The 27,692-nt window shown below is 38.3% G+C and overlaps 1 pseudogene; it reads right to left on the reverse strand.

Moving 5' to 3' along the window:
- Positions 1-605: 605 nt before the first annotated feature.
- Positions 606-27,692, reverse strand: part of LOC137024482 (uncharacterized) — a 108,288-nt pseudogene continuing 81,201 nt past the window's right edge.

Here is a 27,692-nt window from a genome sequence, read left to right on the forward strand (position 1 = left end):
AAATAAAATCTGTATCATATGAATATGGGTAGTATGAATGAAATTCGGACAGACCACTTCAACTGTTTCTCTGAAATGGGCTTCAATTTAAACTTAGTGCAAAATCCACTATTATGAGAGTATTCTGGGTACATTTAAACTCAAAATATACAGACACATTTCACATTTGCCAATCTCAGAAATAGAAACTAAGTATGGGTAAAGTAGAAAACAGTCTATTAAGAATGATTCTGTATCTTCAGAAAGATGATGGACGTCTTTCAGACAGTAGCAATTGAAGTGAAAAAAGCTCTGTATGGTGCGCTGTGACAATTTTTCAGACAATTTACTTAATGGCGTCACACTGTTCAGATGTAATTAGGCTTTCGCTGATATTTAATAATTAATGGCACAGAGTGGGAAAGAGAGCATGAGAAAGAAAGACATCAAGCCAATTAAGGAGATGAAAGGTAAGATGTTTGTCAAAGTGCTCCATATTTGATCTTTTTACGTGAAAAATGCTCCTACAATATGATGGTACAGCCGTAATCTGTTTCTGGATTTTCTAAAAAAAAATACAAAAAATACAAAAAAGGCCTAATATATACATATATATATATCAACATTTAACAGCTGTTAAGAAGAAGCTGTGAACAATTCATGTTCGGGTACATGTTTTTGACCCACATCAAGGCCCCATTTAACAAGAGACCAGAGCCAAATGGCTAAAAGAGAAGATAGAAGCACCAGTCAGATGATGCTTGTATTGAAGAGTAAAAAAAAACAAAAAAAAAAACATGCTTAACACAAAAGGAGATGCTGCTGAAAGAGGCGATGCTTTATATCTTACCTCTGAGCCTTGGACTGCTAAAAGGTCCTTCATCAAAAGCCTGGTGCACCTAAGAAAACCTTGATCAGGCTGACAGGCAACTGCCATTTCCTTCATCTCTGCAGATATCAAAGAGTTGTCTGCCTCAGCGGTCTGCATCCATTTGGTCTGCTGGGAAAAGAGATGGCAGAAAAACAATTGATTCTAATGTTGAGCTTATATCTTGTTACCATAAGCTATGAACTGCAACGACCCTACATTTCCGAAGAAAGTTCGTTTAACACATTGTTGTTGGCTGTTGTACGGCCCATGATAAGTGGATTTGGATGGAATACGCTGGTCATTATTGCAAAATAAATCCTGACCCGACAGAGTGAATAAGAGAGTTAGGGTTAAATATTCAGTTCAACTTAAATATAGAATGACACGACTGAACAATCAGAGTCAAGTATACCAAAGAAAAGCCTGTAGGGTATGTGTTAATATAAAATAATTTTCCATGTGTTGTATTTTAGGGTTAAAGGAAATGTCTGTAAACTAAAAATTACCAGTAACTTTTCTATTTACAGAGTTGTAATGCATGATAATCCAGTGTTTTGCATCTTTTGTTAAAAGAAAACATCCAATTCTGCATTATTTGGTCCTATATGCTTTATTATCACTTTGAGTTCTTTACTCTTTACTTCAATCCAAATGATGCAAGCTTTTATTTCAAAGAACATCATGTCACATCCTAAGCTACAGTGAGAAATCTCATTTTTCTTCTATAATACAATGCATCTCTTCCATGCATGTTTGGAAAGGTAGGCATATGATACGTCTTTTTGGCCTACAAAATGATTGAAAACACACATGCACATCTCCATTAACTGCTAGACCTCTCCAGACTGAAAACAGCATTATACCGGTTTGCTCAATAAAACCAACAAAGAACAAAAAACAAGTCAGTCTACATCTATTATTTCAGCAGAAATCAGGAATAAAGAGAGGAAGAGTTTCAGGCTACGGTCATTACAATGCACTCCTGGCTTCCATCAGCAATGATTGGACATCTGAGTGGTCAAAGTCTGCATGCTGTTTGCATCTTGTAAAATCTACAGTGCATTTAGTCTCCTAAGAGGCTGCAGGGTCAGCATGTGTGAATGTGTTCACCTTGTCAGTTTAATTGTTGAACTGTCACTCAGCAAGGCAACAAGGGTCCATTTATATCCCCTCGGACTGACGTCTGACATGTTCTCCATTCTAGCCATTTCTGGAAACTAATGCAAGATGTAGCCAATGATTGTGAACTGATTGTGAACTACATGTGTCTTCTTGGTGTCCGAGAAACTGGTTTAGAGTGAGAGTGAAAGAGTTAAAACGAAAGATAACCTTGCTTCCCAAAGAACCCTGCGTTAAGTGGAACCGAGAGATTTATGCTCACACATTACATTGATGCGCTCTCAACATTTTGTCATTAAAATTACCATAGAATCTGCCTTAAAAACTATCAAAATAAGGATAAAGTGGTAATCACTTTTTTTTTTTTTTATTATTGGTTAAAATTAATGGAGAATATCTCATGTTTTTCTGTGGCTGCTCAAGCCCTCAGGATCGGCGCTTATGGTTTCATAAACAAGGCCCAGTTCGACACTGGATTTGTAGATCGTTTGAAACTAAAAGATGGAGCGGTCACAGCGGTAAAAGATCACGGTCATGAGTCAGAACCACAGGTGGTGAATAAAACTGCATCAGATGTCTGCTTTATTGGCAGTCGGCATGCAAGTGCATATAATGTGAACAACACGAACGTATAATGAATCAAACGTTATCCAGGGATAATGCAATGGTGTATTGTGTGTGCTTAAATACATTTGTTTAGCTGACCATTGATAGCTTTGCTACGCAAAAGCTGCGCATGCTCGTCACTCTTTAGCAAGGCATGCCTCCAGGAGCTCGGCTGTTTTCAGAAAGACTCGGCACAACATATCTTTCTTTAAAAAATCTGATAAAACTAAAGCCTTTTCGGAGATGCTAGGACTTTTCAGGATGCTATTCTACTCTAGGTACTCAAGATTAACATGAGATTGGCTGAAACTGTGTGTGTTATGTACCCTTTAATATTATGGAATTTAATAGTATACTAATACACTGCGTTCCAAATTATTATGCAAGAGACAAATCAGTAAGATTTCTGTACAATCAGTAAGATTTCTGTACAATAAACATTCAGATTTTAGTTTTTCCAAGAAAATGTTTGTTCATTTATTTATCCATGTCTTTTTAGATAACTGGTATCAATCTCAGACAAAATAATTTGCCAGATCTATAGAAACCCTACTTAGAGGTTGTTCCACATTATTAAGCAAGTCACAGTTCTCATGCAATATGGGGAGGAAGAAAGATCTTTCTGAAGATGAAAAGCATGAAATGGTGCAATTTTGTGCAAAAGGCATGAAAACAACTAATATTGTGTGGAACTTAATGGAGATTATTGAATTATCATAAGATTTGTGAGTGATTAGAGCACAGCAGAACTCGGTCAGATAAAGGCTTATTAATGAAAGTTCCTATCAAAAAAATGAATTGTATTAAAAGGGCAGCTATAAAAAAGCCAGTGTTGAGCAGCAAACAGGTATTTGAAGCTGCTGGTGTCTCTGGAGTCTCAAGAAGCTCTCCATGCAGGCTGGCAGTTGTGAGTAAAGATGCATTTCAGCCACTCCAAACCAAACCTCACAAAGAGAAACATTTACAGTGGGTGTAGAAATACATGAAGACTCATTTTTAAATAGCTTTATTCACTGACTAATGCAGTACTACAATGGATGGTCTAAATGGATGGATTTCTGGATGGTTGGTGAATGGCTCCACGTTCCAACAAGACTGTGATGTCAGCAAGGAGCTGGTGGGTGATGATTTGGGCTGGAATACTGGGAAGTGAGATGGAGGGTATTAAAATGACTTTTGCAAGATATGTGGAGTTCATAACTGTCCATTTTCAGCTATGGTATAAAAAGGAGGATAGTGCATAGTACAATGAACTATTGTACAATGCACTATGCACTATCCCATGCTGCAAAAAACCACCACAGCAATAAAACTGTTTGAAAATGTATTTCTACACCCACTGTAAATGTTTCTCTTTGTTAGGTTTGGTTAGTGGTGTCTAAAATGCATCTTTACGCACAACTGCCAGCCAGCATGGTGAGGTTCTCAAGACTCCAGAAACACCAGCAGCTTCAAATACCTGTTTGCTACTCAACACTGGCTTTTTTATAGCTGCCCTTTTAATACAATACATTTTTTGATAGGAACTTTCATCAATAAGCCTTTATCTGACCGAGTTCTGCTGTGCTCTAAATCACTCACAAATCTTATGATAATTTGATAATCTCCATTCAGTTTCACACAATATTAGTTGTTTCCATGCCTTTTGCACAGCATTTCACCATTTCATGCTTTTCATCTTCAGAAAGATCTTTCTTCCTCCCCATATTGCATGATAACTGTGACTTGCTTAAAAATGTGGAACAACCTCTAAGTAGGGTTTCTATAAATCTGGCAAATTATTTTGTCTGAGATTGATACCAGTTATCTAAAAAGACATGGATAAATAAACAAACAAACAAACATTTTCTTAGAAAACTAAAATCTGAATGTTTATTCTACTGAAATCTTACTGATATGTCAATTGCATAATAATTTGAAACGCAGTGTATACAAATAGTTTAATTAGATTTTATTATTAAATGAATACAGTTTTTATTGTATTTGTAGTTTAAGTTTTAGTGATTTTGTTACGTTTACATTTTTAGCTTTATTTTTTTTTTTTATTATATTTCAGTTTTAGCAATTTTAAACATTTATTTCAAGGCAAAATTTCTGAATTTCATTTTAATTGAACTTTTACATCTAATATTTAGCTTATATTTTTCTTTCTTTCAGCTTTATTTCAATTACCAAATTAATTAAAATGAATAGTTTTAGTTAAAAATAACAACAATGAAGTGAACCCCATTGACTTTGACTGTACGGACAAAAACACTTCATCAAACATTCTGCAAAATATCTTTTTTGTGTAAGTCAGTCATACAGGTTTCTAACAACATGAGGGTGAATAAATGACAGAATTTCTTTCTTTTTTTTTTTTTTTAGGTGAACCATCCCTTTAAACTCAATATAACAATGTTGTATAGAAGAAATTTACATGCAATAGTTGAATTCACTCCACCTTTATCATCAATATTCTGAAAGGTTTGATTGGTCCACTTTGAAACAGAGTGACTTTTGGAAATTCTTCATAATTGCTTTCAAAATTAGACATTTATTGTGTTTAGGTAGCACTAAAACACAGTCATGACCAATTTAAATGAGTATCAGGTCTGTAATTAGACTTCATTTGCATGTAATAACACATCAGGTGGTGGTAGACAGCTGCACGGGTTTGGTGATGAGAACTTCTCACCAATGTCCTTAAAACTGAGGTCAAAATAAAGAAAACTTTATGCGCATGTCTGAACAATTTGTTTCTCAGACTGTACATTTTCAGAGCAAGAAAGAACAGCTTCAGTCCTAATTGGTATGATTAGTTGAGCCGGTCACAAAGACCTCGCAAAAACGACAACTGCAGCTGTATGAGTTGTCTCATATGGTTTGAGTTTCTAATGCTTTTCATATTTATATTTCAATCTGCATTTATCCTTTTTACTTTTACATTTAAACTTGTAGCCTCTTTTTACATACATTTACAGCTCGTTTTTGTTGAGTGAAGTAATCCCTGCACGGGATTTTAGTGGACAGCTGAAAACCTATCCTGTGTTGAATCTGTCATGCTGCCCTGTCTTTGATTTTGCATTAGCGCTGTCCTGATCAGCGTGAGCCAGAGGTTATTCTATGATATATGAGTGTTGTCATGTTGAGGGGATGTGGTGGACAGGGAGCTCAACTCTCATTATGAGGGTCATCACAGTCACCCTGTAATGCTTCACAGACATTGTGGTTCATGGATCAATCATGGAGCTGCCAGACGCAGATGATTTTAATGCTGAAAACGTGTGGATGGAATAATAAGCAGGAAGATAGGAAGCAAATAATGATCTACTCAAAACAGCCCCTGTGAAAACGTGAACACAATGCTTCCATATGCATCTGACTCAAACACTGCATGTCTCCTTCTGTAAACATCAGCTAAGAGCTGTCGTGTCATTTGAAGGTTTAATTTATTAGAGGGCATCACACTTCTGCTTCTTATATTTCACACATTCTGGTTGAACAGTCACATCTGACTGCTTTCCTGCATTGACATTATCCATAAAAATGCACTGAATTCCTCAGGATAAACTGCAGAATCTATCTATAAACTACAATATATATGTGCAAAACATGCATGAAAATGCTATAGGCCTACATTTTGTCAAATAATAGTTTAGTATCTACATTTCCACATAATGTCAATATATACACATATCAGGCATATCATTATGACCACTGACAGGTGAAGTGAATAACAATGATTATCTCTTCATCACCGCTCCTGTAAGTGGGTGAGATCTATTAGGAAGCAAATGAGCATGTTGTCCTCAAAGTTGATGTGTTAGAAGCAGGAAAAAGACCAGTCAAGGTGTCCATGCTGACCCCTGTCCACCACCGAATGTGCCAACAGTTGGCATGTGAGCACCAGAACTGGACCACGGAGCAATGGAAGAAGGTGGCCTGGTCTGATGAATCACGTTTTCTTGTACATCACGTGGATGGCTGGGTGCATGCGCATCGCTTACCTGGGGAACAAACGGCACCAGGATGCACTATGGGGAGAAGGCAAACCGGCAGAGGCAGTGTGATGCTTTGGGCAATGTCCAGTTGGGAAACGACTGGCATCCATGTGGATGTTACTTTGATATGTACCACCTACCTACGCATTGTTGCAGACCATGTACTCCCTTTCATGGAAACGGTATTCCCTGGTGGCTGTGGCCTCTTTCAGCAGGATAATGCGCCCTGCCACAAAGCAAAAAATGGTTCATGAATGGTTTGAAGAACATAACCACAAAGCCTCTCCAGCTCTCAATTCAATCAAGCATCTGTGGGATGTGCTGAACAAACAAGTCCGATCCATGGAGGCCCCACATCGCAACTTACAGGACTTAAAGGATCTGCTGCCAGATACCACAGCACACCTTCAGGGGTCTAGTGGAGTCCTTGATGGGTCAGGGCTGTTTTGGCAGCAAGAGGGGAATCAACACAATATTAGGAAGGTGGTCATAATGTTATGCCTGATCAGTGTACATACATACATACAGTAGTAAAATTTATATCTTCAGCCTTTATTCAAATATTATTAAAAATTTGTTAAAGATTTTGTAAGCATATTGCGTAGTTGTGATAGGAGTCAATTGTTTTATTTTCTAATGCAATAACATGCGGAATTTGGCACACAACATTTTTGGCCAGGCTGTCACACAGAGAAATTATTCACAACATATGCGCAAAGCTTATTGAGTAATGCCAAGAAGAATGGCTGCTGTAATCAAAACCAATGGAGAACCAAATCAAACCTTCAAAATATTAATAACTGATTTTATTTTTAATGATTAATTGTAATGCATGCAAATGTTTGCATAGTAAAATAAAACACATATCCCATAATCTGTAGTTTGCCACTTTTTTTTTGCCAAATAATTTTGTCAGATATACCTTAAAGTTTAGTATCTTGTTCTTGATTGTTTGATGGTTGATGGTTTTAAACTTGTAGGGCCATTAAAAACAAATATCACTTTTTTGCTTTCTGTATACACAAAAACTTAATATATACTTAGTATATATATATATATATATATATATATATATATATATATATATATATACACACACACATATATAATATATTGAATATATACTAAGCTCAAAATAAAGCAGGTTTTTTTTTTTTTTTTCAATTAATAAAGCCACTAACTCTTTTTTTCCAAGTATCATTCTTCACTACACGTTTTAGTGATTGCTCAGAGAATCTATCACTGTTCTCAATGACCATTCTGCAGTTTGTTGTAAACAACTTAATCCATTACTGTCCTTATTTCTTGAAAGTCTGGCAGGAGCTCTCACACAAATAAAATGCAGCGCCTACTTTCCAAGCTACTGACAGAGGTGCCGGAGGTGGATGTGTATTGATATGTGGAACCAGAAATAGACATTTTGCCCCGTGGATCAGAGTGCAGAAATCATCTTTCATTAGAGCGCTCTTGGCTGATATCCTTTGACACGCGCACATACAAACTCATGAATAAACAAGACGGGTTCATTTGTGTGTGTGTACATGGAAGGGAAAAACAGTTCAAATAGGGATGCAGTGCAAACAAAGGACATGATCAAATACAGTATATAATGTATTATGCTGATTGACACATGAAAAACAACAACACATTTTTAAAATCTGTTATGTAACACTGGCAGAATCTGTCTGAACTAAGGCACATTTCGGAAAAAAACCTTCTTCAGACCTTAAAGGGTTAGTTCACCCAAAAATGAAAATAATGTCATTTATTACTCACCCTCATGCTGTTCCACACCCGTAAGACCATTGTTAACCTTCGGAACACAAATTAACATATTTGTTGATGAAATCCGATGGCTCGGTGAGGCCTGCATTGCCAGCAATGACATTTCCTCTCTCAAGATCCATTAATGTACTAAAAACATATTTAAATCAGTTCATGTGAGTACAGTGGTTCAATATTAAAATTATAAAGCGTCAAGAATATTTTTGGTGCGCCAAAAAAAACCAACAACAAAAAAAACAACTTATATAGTGATGGCCGATTTCATAACACTGCTTCATGAAGCTTCAGAGCATTATGAATCTTTTGTGTCGAATCATGATTTGTATCATGTGTCAAACCGCCAAACTGCTGAAATCATGTGACTTTGGCGCTCCGAACTGCTAAGCTTCATGAAGCAGTGTTTTAAAAATCGACCATCACTAAATAAGTCGTTATTTTGTTTTTTTGGCGCACCAAAAATATTCTCATCGCTTTATAATATTAATATTGAACTACTGTACTCACATGAACTGATTTAGATATGTTTTTAGTACATTAATGGATCTTGAGAGAGGAAATATCATTACTGGCTATTCATTCCTCACTGAGCCAATGGATTTCAACAAAAATATCTTAATTTGTGTTCCGAAGATGAACAAAGGTCTTACGGGTGGGGAACGGCATGAGGGTGAGTAATAAATTACATTATTTTAATTTTTAGGTGAACTAACCCTTTAAACACTTTGGCTTAAACATCCTAACTAGCCTTTTTTTTTTATTACATTTAGTGAGACTTGAGGCACAAATGACACACTTCAGCTTTAATGAGGTTCTAGTAAAGCAGGTAAATTTTTCAAGACACATCTTCAAATTTATTTAGCATGTGCCCTATCCAGTCAACTCAATGCTATGAAGCGCTCTGGGATTAGTGAAGGCATCCACCGCATGTGTTATGACAGCATCCCTATCACTTACAGAGCTCCAGCTCTAATTCCTCAGAATTATACATTTGACTTTGACTCGCAATCACTTTACGTCAGCAGCACTAAACCCGCTTTTTAATCCAAACACGTCACTTTTGGACGGTCAACATGAATATAAGCATGGTTGCCTATTCCCATTACTGAGTCTAATCTGAGAATGCTATGTCGTAAATCGCTAGCAAGAACAAAGAAACGTGATGGTGAATTTTAATGATGACATTCATTATGTGATCAATGAAGAGTACGCCAAAGCCATCATGATAAATACAGCCCCATGTTTTTCTCCCGCTGTCTGTACACACTGTCCTGCTCTCCGAAGCACATAAATGGGCTATTTGTAATACTAAATGGACATGTTTCCTTCATCCTCCTTAATTTTTAAATCAACAATTTTTCATTTTAGGGTATACTGGATGGATAGATTCAAATGAACGTACTTTGTATGTACTAAGTAAAAGTAAAAAAAAAAAAAAAAAGGCAATGGAAAAAAAAAAAAAACAGCTAATTATTAAATATTACAATCCTTTTCTTTTGTATGAATTACCCAGTGGCACTCAAGACCTGTCCATGGTATTTCTATGAATGAGTATTCGGACGCCCACTCCACACATCATGAGTCATTGACTGAGACTTGTGTTCTCAGAGTCAGTGTGGGAGCTGCCAACTGCACAGTTAGATCACTGCTTTGCCAAACATAACCCAAATTGACTCTCACAGACATGAACACCAAAATACACACCATTACACAGCTGTAAAAGAATTTAAACAAGCTCACGTCGACGCTGTGGATGCAGAAGTAAAATAAAATAGCATTTGCTCTTAATTAATCGTAATATTTGGCAGTTTAATACTCCATCAATAATGAATTGATTCCATATATCCTTATATTCATGTGTCCCATTGAAACACAGCTACAGGCCATCACTTTACATGCTCTTCAAGCTCCTAATTTTGTTCTGATTTCATCTGAGCAAAAAAAAAAAAAAAAAAAAAAGCAGGTGATTCTGGGCCTTGAGGTAGTATTTAGCAAATATCTTTAATACACTCTAAAGTGAGACTGCTTACCATCTGGCACATAATCATCGGCTTTTAACAGCAGGCAAAACATCTGCGGTCAGAGTTTGATGTCCATTACGGGAAAGCAAATCTCTACTATTGGCTTGTGTGGTGACAGGCTGGAAATGTGAGAATAAGGACCATCAAGGGGGAGGTAGATTGATGCCCTTATGGTCAGGCTAAAGCTGTTTGATACCGTCGGCTAGACACAGGTCCCATCTCAATTTGGTAAGCAGCGGCGATAAGCCTGCCAGTGGCGTGTGCTGAGCCGGTCCATCCATTGGTGCCAATAGAATGATAAGGCCAGTGTGAGCTGGAAGGTTAGAGGCATATCTTGCCTTCATAGTAATTTTTTGTACGATAGCAAGGTGCAGAAAGACCTTAAATAAGACGGCAGGAGAAATGCAACTATCTCCATACATCCATCCATTAACTACAAGCTGGGAAGTTTAAGGGAATGTTTAAGCCGCAGGGTGTAAAGATAGTTTTGGAGTTGCTTATTGTGGATTTGGCCTCCTGCAGTCTCTATGGAAACCCCTGTCTGCTTCTGCAGTCTCTGTAAGAATTTAATAGGTATACCTACGTTCCCACGGTGACCAGACAGCAGATAAAGCTGGTGTCAGTCACAGCTGTTCTTTGAGAACAGGAGCGCATTTATGATTTAATTGCTTGTGAGTAACACTTCACGTTACAACATCATCCAGCTGAACTGCAGTGAAAAGACCAGTGATTAATATGAGCACAATAACTGTATTGTGGAACAAAGCCGTGACTCTTTTCTAATCTCTGGTCTATTGACCATAGCAGAGCAGTGTGTCCTAACATGGCCACAGTTCTGACCTTTTTTGGCAGTTTTAAGGGACAGCAATCAGAGGAATGTATACAATCCAACATTCATTTTGTTGTTATTTTTGTTTTTACTTATATAGCATGATAAGGGATGGATGGCCTGAGAGACAGGGATAAAGACATCAATCACACATATTTTAGTAGTTTTTATCTGTTTAGTCAGTCATATGTTTCCACCTTGTGATCAAAGTGTGAATTGCAGCTGAAATTGTACTTGTAACTTCATCTATCCTTAAAGTGAGTCAGGGCGCCCATAAGTCACTTTCAAGCATATAATTAATACTTACAGGTTTTTGGGGGAGCAAATTTAGTATTAGTTATTAATAGAACATAAGTACAAAAGTGTGATAATGACTGTTTTTGGGAAAGACAGGCAACTAAATGTTGCAGGTGATTTGAACAGCTTGAAACTGAAATCATAGTAAAGCATCAAGCATCAAAACTGCTTTAACAAACCTATGACAGTACTAATGATTTAAAATAAATAAAGAAGTTCTCAAACCTGAAAGATCCTTACTGTATATTTATATCTGGAGAATTTTCCTTCAGAGACAATACTTGTGCTGAAACAGAGCAACAAAGGAAATTATAACAATCGTATTCACAACTCTAGTCCCCAAACACAAACGTAATTTAGCATGATAAACAAACTCAAATTCTCCTAACTTTCTTGTTTACTTTTCGGTATGTATTTATTTATTTAAAAAAATATTAAAACACTAACAGTTTTTAACTTTTGATTGGTTTACTTATGAAACAGAACAGTAATTAGGCTACTTAATTGATGAGTTATCCTATCAGTGTGGTCACGCTCATATAATGAGGTCATTTTGCCTCATTAACGCTTAAAATTGTTTGTGTTTAGACAGAATATGACTTACATTTCCTTGTAATGAGCACACATGTGATAATTCGTACGAATATTTTTGTTTTGCGAAACAGCTACTGCTTTCCGTCGCCAAACTTAACTCAACCAATCAAATACGCCACATCACATGCGTATCAGCAATTAAAGGGACCGCAATCATTTTCATCAAAACAATACACTCGTTAAAAAGCGAAAAAAATTCTATCAGCATGTTGTTCCTAATTCAGCCTCAGGGTTTTTCGCCTCTGCTAATGATATGCTACCCTATTCATAGTAATTTATGAAACATGCAGGGAAATATGTTATCATCATTATATGAAAAATGACAATGGAAACTCAGTCATGGATACAAAAAATGTTTTTAATCAATTATCATTACATTTAAAATATTACAAATGGAGGAATACATTTAGTATACATTAAGCAGTGCAATACCGATATATTTCCAGAAGATGCCAGTAAAGAAAAAAGATGAGCATGCTTTTTTTTTTTTTTGTGAAGGGGTCACTTTCTTTAGAAAATTATGCATAGACCTTAACACACATGTAGATGTGTATATACTGTAATTAGCCCACTTTACCATTTACTTCACTAAAATTAGCTAATGCAAAGGACAGAACATGTATTATTAATTGACCCTTCGCTGGTGGTTTGATTGACGGGCGATCTAACCAATCATAACGTAGAATCCGCCATTTTGTCCGACAAAGCAGTCAGGAGTTAGAAGATTAACCTCAGTGGACTTGAACTTTAAAAATGGTGTGTATTTACGTTTTTCAGCATTTTAAACAACATTCCTTCTCATGTTCATTCATGTTTATTTGATGATATAAATTCGGAAGAGATCGGTTCATGAGCCGCTTTATCTGAGGCATTACAGCAGCCTGTCACAACACATTAAAGAGCCACAAAACGGGCTTTATTCTTCGTATTTCTTAAAAAAAAAAAAAAAAAAAATACACAATTTGAAAGCTGGGACTTTGTTTAATATCATAAGTAACCTGCTATGTCCATGGCTTGCCGGACAAAGCAACAGTAACTAAGGGGGACGGGTCTTTGCGAAGGGTCAATTACAGAGCCAATGTTATTGTCAATTGGGGCACTATACCATATATTGTTATTAAATGAAATAAACCATTTTAATGATGGCAGTTATTTGGAATGTATTGGATGTGACGTAGCTATTTATGACACATAAAGCTAAATATATTCTCTGGTTGGTTGTTTATTTTTGGTTTGTCTGATTGGTCACTTATGTCCATGACAACTGCAGAGCGGACACTCCTCCAGCACCATGGACAGCGACTGGTACAGTTCAGCACCAGTGGAAGCGGCTTCCAGGAGGAATGAACCGAACCCCTCTCCATTGGTGCTCAAAATAGAATTATAAAAATAATATTTGACAAACTTAATTAAAATAATGAGGCATGACATAAGAACAAGGAGTCAAGGAGTCTTCTACATTTCTCCTGGTTGTATGAAAAGGTTTAGGAAAAGGCAATATAGCAAAAATACAAAACAAAACAAAAAACAATGTTGATTATTACGTGATATAAAAAGCATCAGGAAACAAATAATAATAATAAAATGATTATAAAAAGAAACAGTAGAAGCAGTAACAGTTCACACACTCTCTTCCTGTTCATTTGGCTCCTCTGCCCCATGTTCTGTTCATTTAAAAGAAAAGAAAAAAATCTGTAATTTTTGCAATATCATCAGAATTTATAGTCTAGACATGCACCAGCTGGTGAATACTTGAGCTGACAGTAAATGAAAATAAGTAAGATGATGAACAAATTTTTTTTTTTTTTAGATGAAATTGGTTGCCAGAGGTGAACATAATAAGACACGTCTGATTGACTCCCTTTACAACTAATTCATTCACAAGAGATGATTCATCATAATTCTTCAGTGTTTCCTCTAAAGATGTAGGTGTAGATCAGCAGATGCATATTTTGTAAATCTGTGTCATGTCAGAACAAACAGTGAAAATCTAGACTGTAAAAATCACCTTCTCTCATGGTTGTGGCGTCATCATAGGTCTCATTCGTGCAATCTGTGTCAAAACACAGATATTATGACTGTCTCTAAAAAAGCACTAAGTGATTTCTGCTCTCCTATTTATTTATGTTGAAGTAATAATTTTAGTATGAAAAATTCTCACAGTCGTGTATATCAGTGATGACATCATACTCCTCTGAAGCCTCTTTATCCATTTTGTCTGCATCAATGAAAATAAAGCATACAAATAAAGTATACGCTCTTAGAAAAGTCAGTTAAAACAGGGCACAATGTATTGTGTTAATATGAAGGAATTTTCTGTAAAAAAAATAACAGATACTTTCCTGGCAGAAAATTACCAGTAACTTTTCCATTTTTTGACTTTTTTTTTTTCTTACAGTGTAAAACCAGTATGACAACCAAAATGTTGTTAAAATGATGAACTGCATTAATAAATGAGTTCAGAAATGCTGACATGGTTGTCTACCCTTCGTCAAACCTCTCACACTAACACCTGTGTGCTCTCTCACTGACTGCAGCACAAACACAGCGCTGTGGTTTTCACTGCTGAATTCTGTGGTTAAAAGCAGGAAGCCTAACAAGATTAACATTTCTTCACTTTAACTGTCAAAAGACCTGTAGAATCATTAAACATGTCAGCATGGTAAAATAAAATAAATCTAACAAATACTTTCATCACTTTGACTATTCACACCTGCAGTATAAAATGTTTCGTCATTATTATTAATAATGGAGATCATTTCAGCAGCCTCACCCCTCTGATTAAAGAGACATTGTCGATTAGTGGGCCTGTAATGGATCTCCTCATAAACAGCCTCAGTCTTCTTAGAGAGAGCTGTGAGTGTAGAGAGACAAACCTGCTGTCAGTTCACAACACATGACTGATCACACACTGAATAAGACACAATATGACAGTCTCTGGATCTCTCCTACCTCTCCTCATCACTCTGTTCTGCTGAATCAGTATAAGCAGTGGCACTAAGAGCAGTAAGAGCACAACTCCCAGTACAATCACAAGCACAGAGAGAGACGGAGGAGTTTGTGGACGAGAGACTGATGTTGAGCTCACTGTCTGAGAAACTGCAGGAGAAGATGATGTTGTTGTGGCAGGAGTAGAGGACACTGACAAATCTGGCAAATCTGTCAGAACAGACACAGGCACATTTAAAATGATAATGATTGATTTAAATATACAAAAATGATTAGTATTATAATGAAAATTGCTCAGTGTTTTGCTGTGACCTGCACAGGTGAGTCCAGCTTGATCTTTGTTGGAGCAGTCAGTGTGGTTCTTCAGGGAGAGAGGACAGTCCCACAGGTGAATCTCATTCCCTCTGCACTCGACTCTGTTCAGCCACACAACACCTTCACCAGCACCAAAGACTGAATTCCCATCAGCCCTCAGTGCTGCTCCACAACCCAGCTGTCTGCAGACCACCTGAGCATCGCTGATGTCCCACAGATCATCACAGACTGAGCCCCACACAGCGTTATGATACACCTCCAGCCTCCCAGAGCACCGGCCCTCCCCTCCACTCAGTCTGAGAGGAACATGATCTAAAATGTACACATCATACATGTGGAGACTCATCAGTTATCTCTTAGATAGATAATTCACATGTATATTTTTGAAGAAAAAGCATTTAGTCATTCATATGTTACTGCTCCCATTAACAGAACAGAACCTACTCACTTGAACACTGTCTCTGGTGAGGAGATGCTGAACATGTCAGATTACTCAGTGGTGAATCAGGACTCTGTTTCTCTGTGATTACAACATGTGAAACTCAACAAACCTTCAATTTAGATGGAAACTAAACTTATGAAAACTTAAAGAACTGTAACAATGTATGATTATAGTTTACTGTAAAAAAACCCAAAAAGACAAAACCCCCCTCCAAAAAAAAAAACAAACAAGAAATTTAATTAAAGTCTTACCAAAGCAAGTGATACTGGCCACCTCATTATCATAACAGTTGTTCTGTCCCCAGGGTAAAGATGGACACTGCCACAATGTTTGATCATATTTTCGACATTTAAGATGATCTAACCAATTAGGAGCAGATCTCAGGCCCACTGAATTACTGGGTTCACTGGCAGATCTTCCACAGTTCAGCTCTTGACAGATCAGACTCGCTGTTTCTCTGTCCATCTGATTGTAACACACATTTCCCCAGGATCCATTGTAGAAAACCTCCACATTCCCTTCACAGCCCTCAGTTAACCTGATCTCTTTAAACTCTAGATAAAAGATATTAAATTCAATTCAGTTATTTTTATTTCCCTTTTGAATGGGAACTTCCACTGCGTCCAAAGACACTTTGGGGAATGCCCTTGGCATGACAATGTCTGAAGTATGTGTAAAAGCATGACAATGACATTGGTCTGTGACAGCCCTTGACATCACTCTAGTGTGACTGTAAGTACAAAAGGGCACCTAGAGTACACATCACCAGCTTTTTTGTCTTCAGGAGAAGCATGTAAAGGCGATAATTATGGCATCCACTGACAAGCACTTCAGGAAGTGTGTTCCCCCGTATCCGCGTTTTCTGTCACTGGATGATACACACGATATGTGCATTAATTGTCTCAGAGTAGATCATGCACATTCTGTTCTCAAGGGAGTAGAATGTGAAGATTGCAAGGGCTTTTCTAGGAAAAAGCTACATTTCACCTGTCTCTTTCCTCAAGGGAATAGCACCTGTGCCAGATGGCTGCACAGGGCCCGTCCCCTGAAGCGGTAACTGAGCTGTGCTGCACCACAGGTCTTGCTCTCCAGAACACCAAACAAAAAGTTGCCACTATTGGTCATGCAATGGCGGCAATGGTGGCCATGGAGAGGCATCTGTGGACAGGGACGTCACATGTTCGGCCCTTTTTAAGTCTGCCATATGTGTTGGGCCTCCTCTCATTTAGAGAGTCGTTCTGCTGAGGCCTCCATTCACCTAAGCCGCCTTGATGGATTGTTTTCTAGGTTTAGTGTAGGGAGCTCCTGTTAGATAGTGACATCAAATGCATGGCTTTCTATGATGCCGCCTTGATAAACTCTCTTAAAGTTGATTGGTCCTCTTGCTTAAGAAAGTCATTCTGCTGAGACCCTCACCCAGTTGAGCGATAGTTAGACTTCAGGTGTTAAACGTCATCACCACTTAGATAAATTGTTTTTTGGATTGAGCACAGTTAGGCCCTCTCGTCCTTAAAGAGTCGTTCTGCTGAGGTCTCCACTCACATGAGCTCCAATTGGACAATGACATGAAGCGTCTTGGTAAACTGTCTTTGATTAGACCCACCCACCTTTTAGAGAGTCATTTTGCCAAGTCCTCCACTCACCTGAGCTCTAGTTGGACAGTGATATCAGGTGTTGGCCCTCTCTGAGGCCATCTTGTTAAACTGTCTTTGATTAGACCTGCCTCGGGCCCTATTTTAATTTGGCTCAGAGATGTTGACTTTAGTTTTTAGCTCCCCTGGGGTCCTCAGGGGTTGAATCTTATCCCCCTATTATCCCTCTTGTTTCTTCTTGCCTGTATTCCCTGATGCCAGTCAATGAGACTGATGTTAGCGGATCGGAGCTCTGCCTTTGGGGCAAGTGTTGTTTGCTCGCCCTGACCAGGTGTCTCCTTACATAGGGCATGAGCTTAGGTTGTGGCCTTAGGGAATAATGTCACTGACAGATCCGTGTATGACCTGAGTGAGGGATTGGTCTCTGGCAACTAAGTCCATTGAGCCTTCTTTGTGCTTGTCATAGGCATTTGGCAGTTATTTTCCTGCTTTCACAGGCCAATATCATTGTTGCGTTTTTACACATACTACAGATATTGTCATGCCGAGGGCAATCCCCAAAGTGTCTTTGGACACAGTGTCTCATTCACCTTCACAGGGAACCAGATATTTTGTAAATTAACTAAAAAACTATTTGATTCCAAATACTACATTAATAATATGTTCTCATTATATATGAAAGTACCAGTACTGCAGGGTCAGTTAATTTTAATGATTCCTAAAATGTGTGAGACTTTACCTGAGCACACGACTCCTACATCCTGCTTGTGTTGACAGTCATGTTTTCCCCAGCCTGGAGAAGAGCAGCTCCACAGGGATGTCTCATTCCCCTCACACTCCACCTTATCCAGCCATATGGGTCCAGAACCAGGACCAAACCAGGCTGGTACCTGCTGGTTACTGAGGGCCACTCCACACTGCAGCTGTCTGCACACCACATGGGCATCTTTAATATCCCAGGAGTCATCACACACTGTCCCCCATGAGCCGCTGTGAAAAACCTCCAGCCTCCCTGCACAGTCTCCCCCAGAACCCACCAGCCTGATGGACCCGTGACCTGACATTCAGAGAAAGAGAAACACATTAGTGATCACTAACAACTAAAGAATCTGCCCAGATGTTGCTCTTCTCACCAAGGCAGGTGATTGACAGCTGTTGTGTGGAGCTGCAGTTAAGAGTTCGTGGAGAGCTGCAGTTTCCCAGATGAGCTTCACTCCCAGAGCACTGGAAGCCCGTCACACACTCATGACTGTGTTCAGGACTGGATGAAGAGGAGCCGGAGAAGTTCAGCACAGAGCCACAGCCCAGCTGTCTGCAGACCACAGAGGATTCAGTGAGACTCCAGGAGTCCAGCAGAACTCTCCTCCAGACCTGATGGATGGAAACTTCCACCTCCCCCTCACACTGTCTCTCTCCAGACAACCGCACCAGACCATCATGAACAGCCAGAGAGGAATCTAAAGTTGTGACAGATGTGACACTTTATTAAGTTATTTCTAGATAATTTATAACATTTTTTAAAATAAAATCTCCTCACTGGAGCAGATGACTCCAACATCTCGTCTATAAGTACATTCAGCTCGACTCCATGAAGAGATGGAACATTCTGAGAGTTTTGTTTCATTCCCGTCACAATCAAACACATCAGCCCAGATTTCACCACTTCCCTCTCCAAACCAGTCTGATCCCACAACAGACACAGCAATCCCACAATTCAGCTGTCTACAGAGGACACTGGCAGCTCTCATATCCCAGCATGCATCACACACTGTGCCCCACTTATTGAGGAACTGAAGCTCCACTCTTCCAGAACAAGAGTCTGAGCCATTTACCAGTCTGAGATCAGTGTAACCTGGTCATTGAAACAAAACAAAAGTTTAAGGACACCTAATTATGTGTGCAATACTGTATATGTAAAGAGAGGTCAAATATTACTTAACCAGAGCATATTACTCCTACAGCATGGGAACAGAGTGCATTTGAAGATGTAGATGTAGGACAGAATGCAAAGTATGATTCATTTCCTCTGCACTGAATCTCTTGTGTCCACATCTGAGTGTCTCCTTTTCCAAAAGCATCTTCTCCCAGCACCTGTACAGGAGTCCCACAGTCCAGCTCTCTACACACAACCTCTGCATCCTGCTGGTCAAAGGCAGCAGCACACACTGAAACCCATGTCTTTATTTGAAGTATCTCTAACCTCCCAGCACAAAGATGAGATCCATTAATTAGTCTGGGGCGGCGACCTGTGGGTTTACATTATATAAATAAACAGCATTATAACCATTTCATTATTAAGATAACGACATCAATTCCACTCAGTTTCTTTAGCTTACAAAACATTTAAGAAGACTGGACAGCCTTACCTAAGCAAATGACTCCTGCATCTTCTTGATGACCACAGTTATTTTCACCCCATCTTTTTAATTTACACTTCTTCAGTGTAGACTCTGATCCATTACACTTCACTTCATCCATCCATATTGGTCCTGATCCTTGTTCAAAGTGAGCATCACCAACTGCACGTAATGCTTTATCACAGTTCAGCTCTCTACACACCACTGCAGCATCAGTCATATCCCAGCCATCATCACACACTGTTCCCCACTGACCTCTATGAAGAACCTCCACTCTACCAGAACAAGGACTGGTACCACCAACCAACCTCACATTGCCTGCACACAAGAGTCATTAATCTATAAAAGTTCATACATTTATTGATACATTTTGCTGCTTTTTGTAGCTTACTTAAATAGTCCTGTGGTGTGAAAAATCACTTTTGCATTTTACTCAACTAATATAGAGTAATTAAAACTCCATGTATAATATTATAACACATCAAACTACAAAACCATGCAATTACAAAAAAGAGAAAAGAATCAGTGAGAATCTAAATGATGGCTTCTAGAAGATTTTTTTTTATTATTTAAATAAATAAATACCAGTAATGGAATATAAACAATGAAACTTAAGAATAAAGAAATATTACACAAGTTATTGACGGTACAAAGGAAGATTCTTATGTTAAATATAAACAACTTTAATGTAATATGAGGTAAAAATACCTGCACTGGTGAGTGTGATGACTGTGGACATCAGTAGGATTACCAGACAGTTCTTCATCTTCCTCTGCTCTGAACTTCAGTACAAACTTTTCATCAACTCTCTTAGTAATTCTGAAGAAAAGGAGACTCTTGTCTGCTCTGGTGGGAAATATAAAGGTAGAGAAAGTGGATGACTACCAATCACACTCAAGAGTTAAACTTCAAGAGAACAGCTGCCAAGGCATTTTCAGTTTTCTCCATATATATCAAGAAAACGCCACTGTTGATGAACGGGACTCCTCCTCTAACGTACAGAGACACTTTACTGAGGAGACACGCACATGATAAAGTGCTGACAAAGTCACCCAGCTGTCATGAGAGTGAATGTGGGAAACACTTCAGTGTACATACAGCGCTAAAGTCTGACACCTGCAGAGAAGAGATGCAAGCACAGATAACTAACTGCTGACAAAAAACACTGATAAGACAGATACATATCAAAGTACTATTCCAGAAAAACAATATATATTTCATAGAATTGTATTCAGTTTTGCATTTTGTGCTTTAAAGTGCTTTAGCAATCCCCAATTTCACAATAAAGATAATAATAATAACAATGACAATATACGCACATAGTCAGTGGGACTTTAATTGCAAAACAGAAAACATTCAAATCAAATGTTAAACAATCAAAAATCAAAACAATCAAATTGTACACAAATATAAAACTGGAGCAGTGGAGGTTAAAACATCTAAAATTAAAACATATACAAATGTTTCAATGCAGTGTGATCACAAAAACAACACAATTTTTAAAAACCTCTGGAAAGAGAAATTTAAATTTTAGAAAAAGCAATGAAAGCAAAACATTTTTTCCTGTCAACCATGGATTAAATTTGATTGATTTAGTAGATTTCAATACAATATGTTACATAAAAATTTGGTGGACAGCAATTGAAACTTGTATAGCATCCAAAACACTTAAACTCTGCAAACCACTTAAAAGCTTTTAAAGGATTTGAGGCAGTGGGTGTGGTTTGAGTTATACACTCCCTCCCTGTTTCCCTGGCTCCTCCTCCACATCATCATAGTCTGTTATTAGAAAACAAAGCAAATTAATTTATCAATATATGCTTTAAAAAATATTATTAATAAACACATCAATAATGGGAGTCAAACTAAATGAGCTATCATTATCACAGAAATTAATATTATAAAGCGATTATAAAAACTAAACATAAATTCAGTGTAAGGTAAAAAGGTGTCAGTAACGTACCAAACATGTCACTCATATACTCCCTGACATTCTTCACATCATCATAATCCTCCTGAACACCATCTAATATAAATGTTTCCATTATTAATTACATGAGTTCACATGCCACTATAATTTGAAGATGAACAAACAAACAAATAAAAAATGTGTAATTTGAAACCCACACCTGCTTTATCATTGGAGAATTGTTGTACAAAGATGACATCATCATAGTTTTCTGGTAAGTCGAAATAGAAAAATAGGCAAAATAATGAAAAAATTCAATGAATCCATTACATGTAGAAAATTTGGGATTTTGAAATACATGTATATGCATATGTATAATTAAAGTGCATATAAATTTATATTGTTAAACCTGTAGAAATGATTATAAGAAATAAACCTGTATCACGAGGTCTCAGTCCAACAGTGATTGCATCATCATAATTCTCAGGTGTGACTTGCTGCTCTTCTAAATGAGTTAATAGTAAAGAGGAAATCAACAGAAACTGATTTTACTATTCTGAGGCCCAATAGATATTTTAATTTAGTGAAATCAGTTAAAGTTAAAAGATTCAATACATCCTTATCTGAATTATTACATGCTGAATGCTTTATATAATTTAATCTCAGTTAAAGGGTTAGTTCATCCAAATATTAAAATTGTCATTAATTACTCACCCTCATGTCGTTCCAAACCTGAAAGACTTTGGATCATCTTTGAAGACAGACACAAATGAAGATCTTTTTGATGAAATCTGAGATCTTTCTGTCTCTCCATAGACAACTACACAACTGACACTTTGACGCTTCAAAAAGTTCATAAATAGATTGTAAAACTAAACAACACGGATTGAGTGTGTATATCTGTGTGAATTAAGTCTGAATATCGTAAGGGAACAAACCTCTTCTGGAAGCCCAAACGTGCTGCGTAACACATGAGAATGAATCTCATTGGTTCTCGCACATCAAACAAACATGCTTAAGCTTCCGTTTACCACAACTGGTGTGTGAGCTGATGAGTATTTATATATGAATAAAAGCCTAAATTCTGTTCATCATATAAAGCTATAGTGTCTCTTCAGAAAATTTGGACTAAGCCACTCATTTTGTATGGTTTAGTTTTACAATCTCATTCTGAAGATTTTGAAGCATCAAAGTGGAGGTTGCATAGCTGTCTAGGGGCAGAAAGCTCTGAAATTTCTTCAAAAAGATCCTCATTTGTGTTCCGAAGAAGAACAAAAGTCTTATGGGTTTGGAATGACATGATGTGAGTAATTAATGATAGAAATTTCATTTTTGGGTGAACTATACCTTTAAATAACCTGCTAAGTGAATGTTTTTAATTAATTGAACATCCATTTATTTTTGTATGTAGCAAATAAGATTGCTATATTTGAGCAGTCTAACCTGATAGAAGCTCATCAGCATCTTCATACCCAGAATGCTGTTCTTCAGAAAGGACACTTCCTATTGTGGAGGAGTAGATCCATCAGACACGTTGAATTACATTGACACACATTGAATCACAACACTACTCTGTATCATTTAAGATAACACATAAAAGTCCAACAAATGGATCGATGTGATTTACTCTACACACCCCTATAAAGCAATTACCCTTTTGATCTCCACAAATCAGACACTATTACACTTACTCACCCCTCTGAGTGAAGAGACTGTGTCTGTTAGAGGGTCTGTGGTGAATCTCCTCATAAACGGCCTCAGTCGTGCTCCTGTGTCTCCTCTTAGAGAGAGCTGTGAGTGTAGAGAGACAAACCTGCTGTCAGTTCACAACACATGACTGATCACACACTGAATAAGACACAATATGACAGTCTCTGGATCTCTCCTACCTCTCCTCATCACTCTGTTCTGCTGAATCAGTATAAGCAGTGGCACTAAGAGCAGGAAGAGCACAACTCCCAGTACAATCACAAGCACAGAGAGAGACGGAGGAGTTTGTGGACGAGAGACTGATGTTGAGCTCACTGTCTGAGAAACTGGAGGAGAAGATGATGTTGTTGTGGCAGGAGTAGTGGACACTGACAAATCTGGAAAAACAGACACAAACAAATTGAAAATCATGATAATCTTCAATTCACAAATATTATTAGCACTAAAATGATCTAAAAGTGAATAATATTGGTCAGTGTTTTGCTGTGACCTGCACAGGTGAGTCCAGCGTGATCTTTGTTGGAGCAGTCAGTGTGGTTCTTCAGGGAGAGAGGACAGTCCCACAGGTGAATCTCATTCCCTCTGCACTCGACTCTGTTCAGCCACACAACACCTTCACCAGCACCAAAGACTGAATTCCCATCAGCCCTCAGTGCTGCTCCACAACCCAGCTGTCTGCAGACCACCTGAGCATCGCTGATGTCCCACAGATCATCACAGACTGAGCCCCACACAGCGTTATGATACACCTCCAGCCTCCCAGAGCACCGGCCCTCCCCTCCACTCAGTCTGAGAGGAACATGATCTAAAATCACACACATCAACTATCAATGATCAGCTTCAGGAAACCATGTACAATAACACATTTACATGACATTTTATAAATATTTAAAACTGTGATAATAATAAACTTACTTGAACACTGTCTCTGGTGAGGAGATGGTGAGGTAAAACATGTCAGATAACTCAGAGGAGACTCAAGAGCCTGATCCTCTGAAATTAAAACATGTTAAAATTTCATTCACCATGAAGAGAAAAATCATTAAAAGACAATAAATAAATAAATAAATAATCATATTTAAACAAAACACAACCACTTCAAACTATCTTAAAGGTGCCCTAGATTCAAAAATTGAATTTACCTCTGCATAGTTAAATAACAAGAGTTCAGTACATGGAAATGACATACAGTGAGTCTCAAACTCCATTGTTAGCTCCTTCTTATATAAATCTCATTTGTTTAAAAGACCTCCAAAAAACAGGCGAATCTCAACATAACACCGACTGTTACGTAACAGTCGGGGTTTACGCCCCCAATATTTGCATATGCCAGCTCCTGTTCCCAACATTATGAAAGGCATTAGACAAGAGCAGCCATGAACGTCTGGATCTGTGCAGAGCTGAATCATCAGACTAGGTAAGCAAGCAAGGACAAAAGTGGAAAATGGCAGATGGAGCAATAATAACTGACATAATCCATGATATCATGATATTTTTAGTGATATTTGTAAGTTGTCTTTCTAAATGTTTCGTTAGCATGTTGCTAATGTACTGTTAAATGTGGTTAAAGTTACCATCGTTTCTTACTGTATTCACAGAGACAAGAGCCGTCGCTATTTTCATTTTTAAACACCTGCAGTCTGTATAATTCATAAACACAACTTCATTCTTTATAAATCTCTACTACAGTGTGTAATGTTAGCTTTAGCCCGTTAGCCACAGAGCATAGCCTCAAACTAATTCAGAATCAATGTAAACATCAAAATAAACAGTGTACTTACGTGATTAGACATGCTGCATGATGAACACTTTGTAAAGATCCATTTTGAGGATTATATTAGCTGTTTGAACTTTTTTTATGTTGTTTAAGGCAAGTGCGAGCTCTTGGGGTGTGGAGCACCAGATTTAAAGGGCGGCACACCCTGAATCGGCTCATTTCTAATTATGCCCCAAAATAGGCAGTTAAAAAAATGAATTTAAAAAAATCTATGGGGTATTTTGAGCTGAAACTTCACAGACACATTCAGGGTACACCTTAGACTTATATTACATCTTTTAAAAAAAGTTCTAGGGCACCTTTAAATCAGTTAAATATAATCTTACTTGAGCAGGTGATTTTGGCCACTTCATTATCACACTCATTCAGTCCCCAGGGTGAAGATGGACACTGCCATAGAGTTGAATCATGATGTCGACATTTAAAATAATCAAGCCAATTATGAGACTTCAGTCCCTCTGAATTACTGGGTTCACTGGCAGATCTTCCACAGTTCAGCTCCTGACAGATCAGACTCGCTGTGTCTCGGTCCATCTTGTTTAAACACACATTTCCCCAGGATCCATTGTAGAAAACCTCCACATTCCCTTCACAGCCCTCAGTTAACCTGATCTCTTTAAACTCTAGATGGAGAAGTATGTGTATTAAAACAATTGGAGTTTAGGTTGTAATTTATCCTCAAATCAATATTTCATGTCCACATATTTATTTTGTTGGTAAATAGCCGCAAACAAATATATCTTTGATAAACATTTGCACTAGTGCACTGTTTACCTGAGCACACGACTCCTACATCCTCCTTGTGTTGACAGTCATGTTTTCCCCAGCCTGGAGAAGAGCAGCTCCACAGGGACGTCTCATTCCCCTCACACTCCACCTCATCCAGCCATATGGGTCCAGAACCAGGACCAAACCAGGCTGGTACCTGCTGGTTACTGAGGGCCACTCCACACTGCAGCTGTCTGCACACCACATGGGCATCTTTAATATCCCAGGAGTCATCACACACTGTCCCCCATGAGCCGCTGTGAAAAACCTCCAGCCTCCCTGCACAGTCTCCCCCAGAACCCACCAGCCTGATGGACCCGTGACCTGATATTCAGAGAAAGAGAAACACATTAGTGATCACTAACAACTGAAGAATCTGCCCAGATGTTGCTCTTCTCACCAAGGCAGGTGATTGACAGCTGTTGTGTGGAGCTGCAGTTGAGAGTTTGTGGAGAGCTGCAGTTCCCCAGATGAGCTTCACTCCCAGAGCACTGGAAGCCCGTCACACACTCATGACTGTGTTCAGGACTGGATGAAGAGGAGCCGGAGAAGTTCAGCACAGAGCCACAGCCCAGCTGTCTGCAGACCACAGAGGATTCAGTGAGACTCCAGGAGTCCAGCAGAACTCTCCTCCAGACCTGATGGATGGAAACTTCCACCTTCCCCTCACACTGTCTCTCTCCAGACAAACGCACCAGACCATCATGAACAGCCAGAGAGGAACCTGAGTGAAAGATGTGACACTTTATTTAGAAATTGCAGGGTAATTTATGTATTTAACTTTTTTTTTTTTTTCAGTAAAATCCCCTCACCAGAGCAGATGACTCCAACATCTCGTCTATGAGAACATTCAGCTCGACTCCATGAAGAGATGGAACATTCTGAGAGTTTTGTTTCATTCCCGTCACAATCAAACACATCAGCCCAGATTTCACCACTTCCCTCTCCAAACCAGTCTGATCCCACAACAGACACAGCAATCCCACAATTCAGCTGTCTACAGAGGACACTGGCAGCTCTCATATCCCAGCATGCATCACACACTGTGCCCCACTTATTGAGGAACTGAAGCTCCACTCTTCCAGAACAAGAGTCTGAACCATTGACCAGTCTGACATCAGTGTAACCTGAATAAAAAACAGAGGTTAGAAATAGTATAATGCAGCTGACAAATAAGAAGTTATACTTTATTCAAAACAAATAAAGAGATACTGAATATTGATAATTTACCAGAACAGATCAGTCCCACTTTATTGTCACTGGTGCAGTTGTGTTTGTGTGACGATGATATTGAACAGAATGAAATCTGAGATTCATTTCCTCTGCACTGAATCTCTTGTGTCCACATCTGAGCATCTCCATTTCCAAAAGCATCTTCTCCCAGCACCTGAACAGGAGCCCCACAGTCCAGCTCTCTACACACAACCTCTGCATCCTGCTGGTCAAAGGCAGCAGCACACACTGAAACCCACGTCTGATCATCAAGTAGCTCTAACCTCCCAGAGCAGAGGTGAGATCCATTAATGAGTCTGGAAGCTTTATGACCTGTTTTTTTTATGTACATGTACCACAGTAAACAAAAAGAAATACAAACAAAAAATAATTCTCTGTGTCACCATATATCCATGGATAACAAAATAAGTGAAGTTCCTAAACGTAATTTAGGGAGGAGCGAGCCCATCTAATCTTCCAATCAACAGCCAGAGTATATAAGCAGCTGCTTACCTCTCTTCAGTCTTAGCTGTTTCAGCTTCCCTCCACCTCCCCAAACTCCATTCATTTCAGGTACCTT

Source organism: Chanodichthys erythropterus, chromosome 8 (assembly GCF_024489055.1).
Source record: "Chanodichthys erythropterus isolate Z2021 chromosome 8, ASM2448905v1, whole genome shotgun sequence".
Taxonomy (NCBI): domain Eukaryota; kingdom Metazoa; phylum Chordata; class Actinopteri; order Cypriniformes; family Xenocyprididae; genus Chanodichthys; species Chanodichthys erythropterus.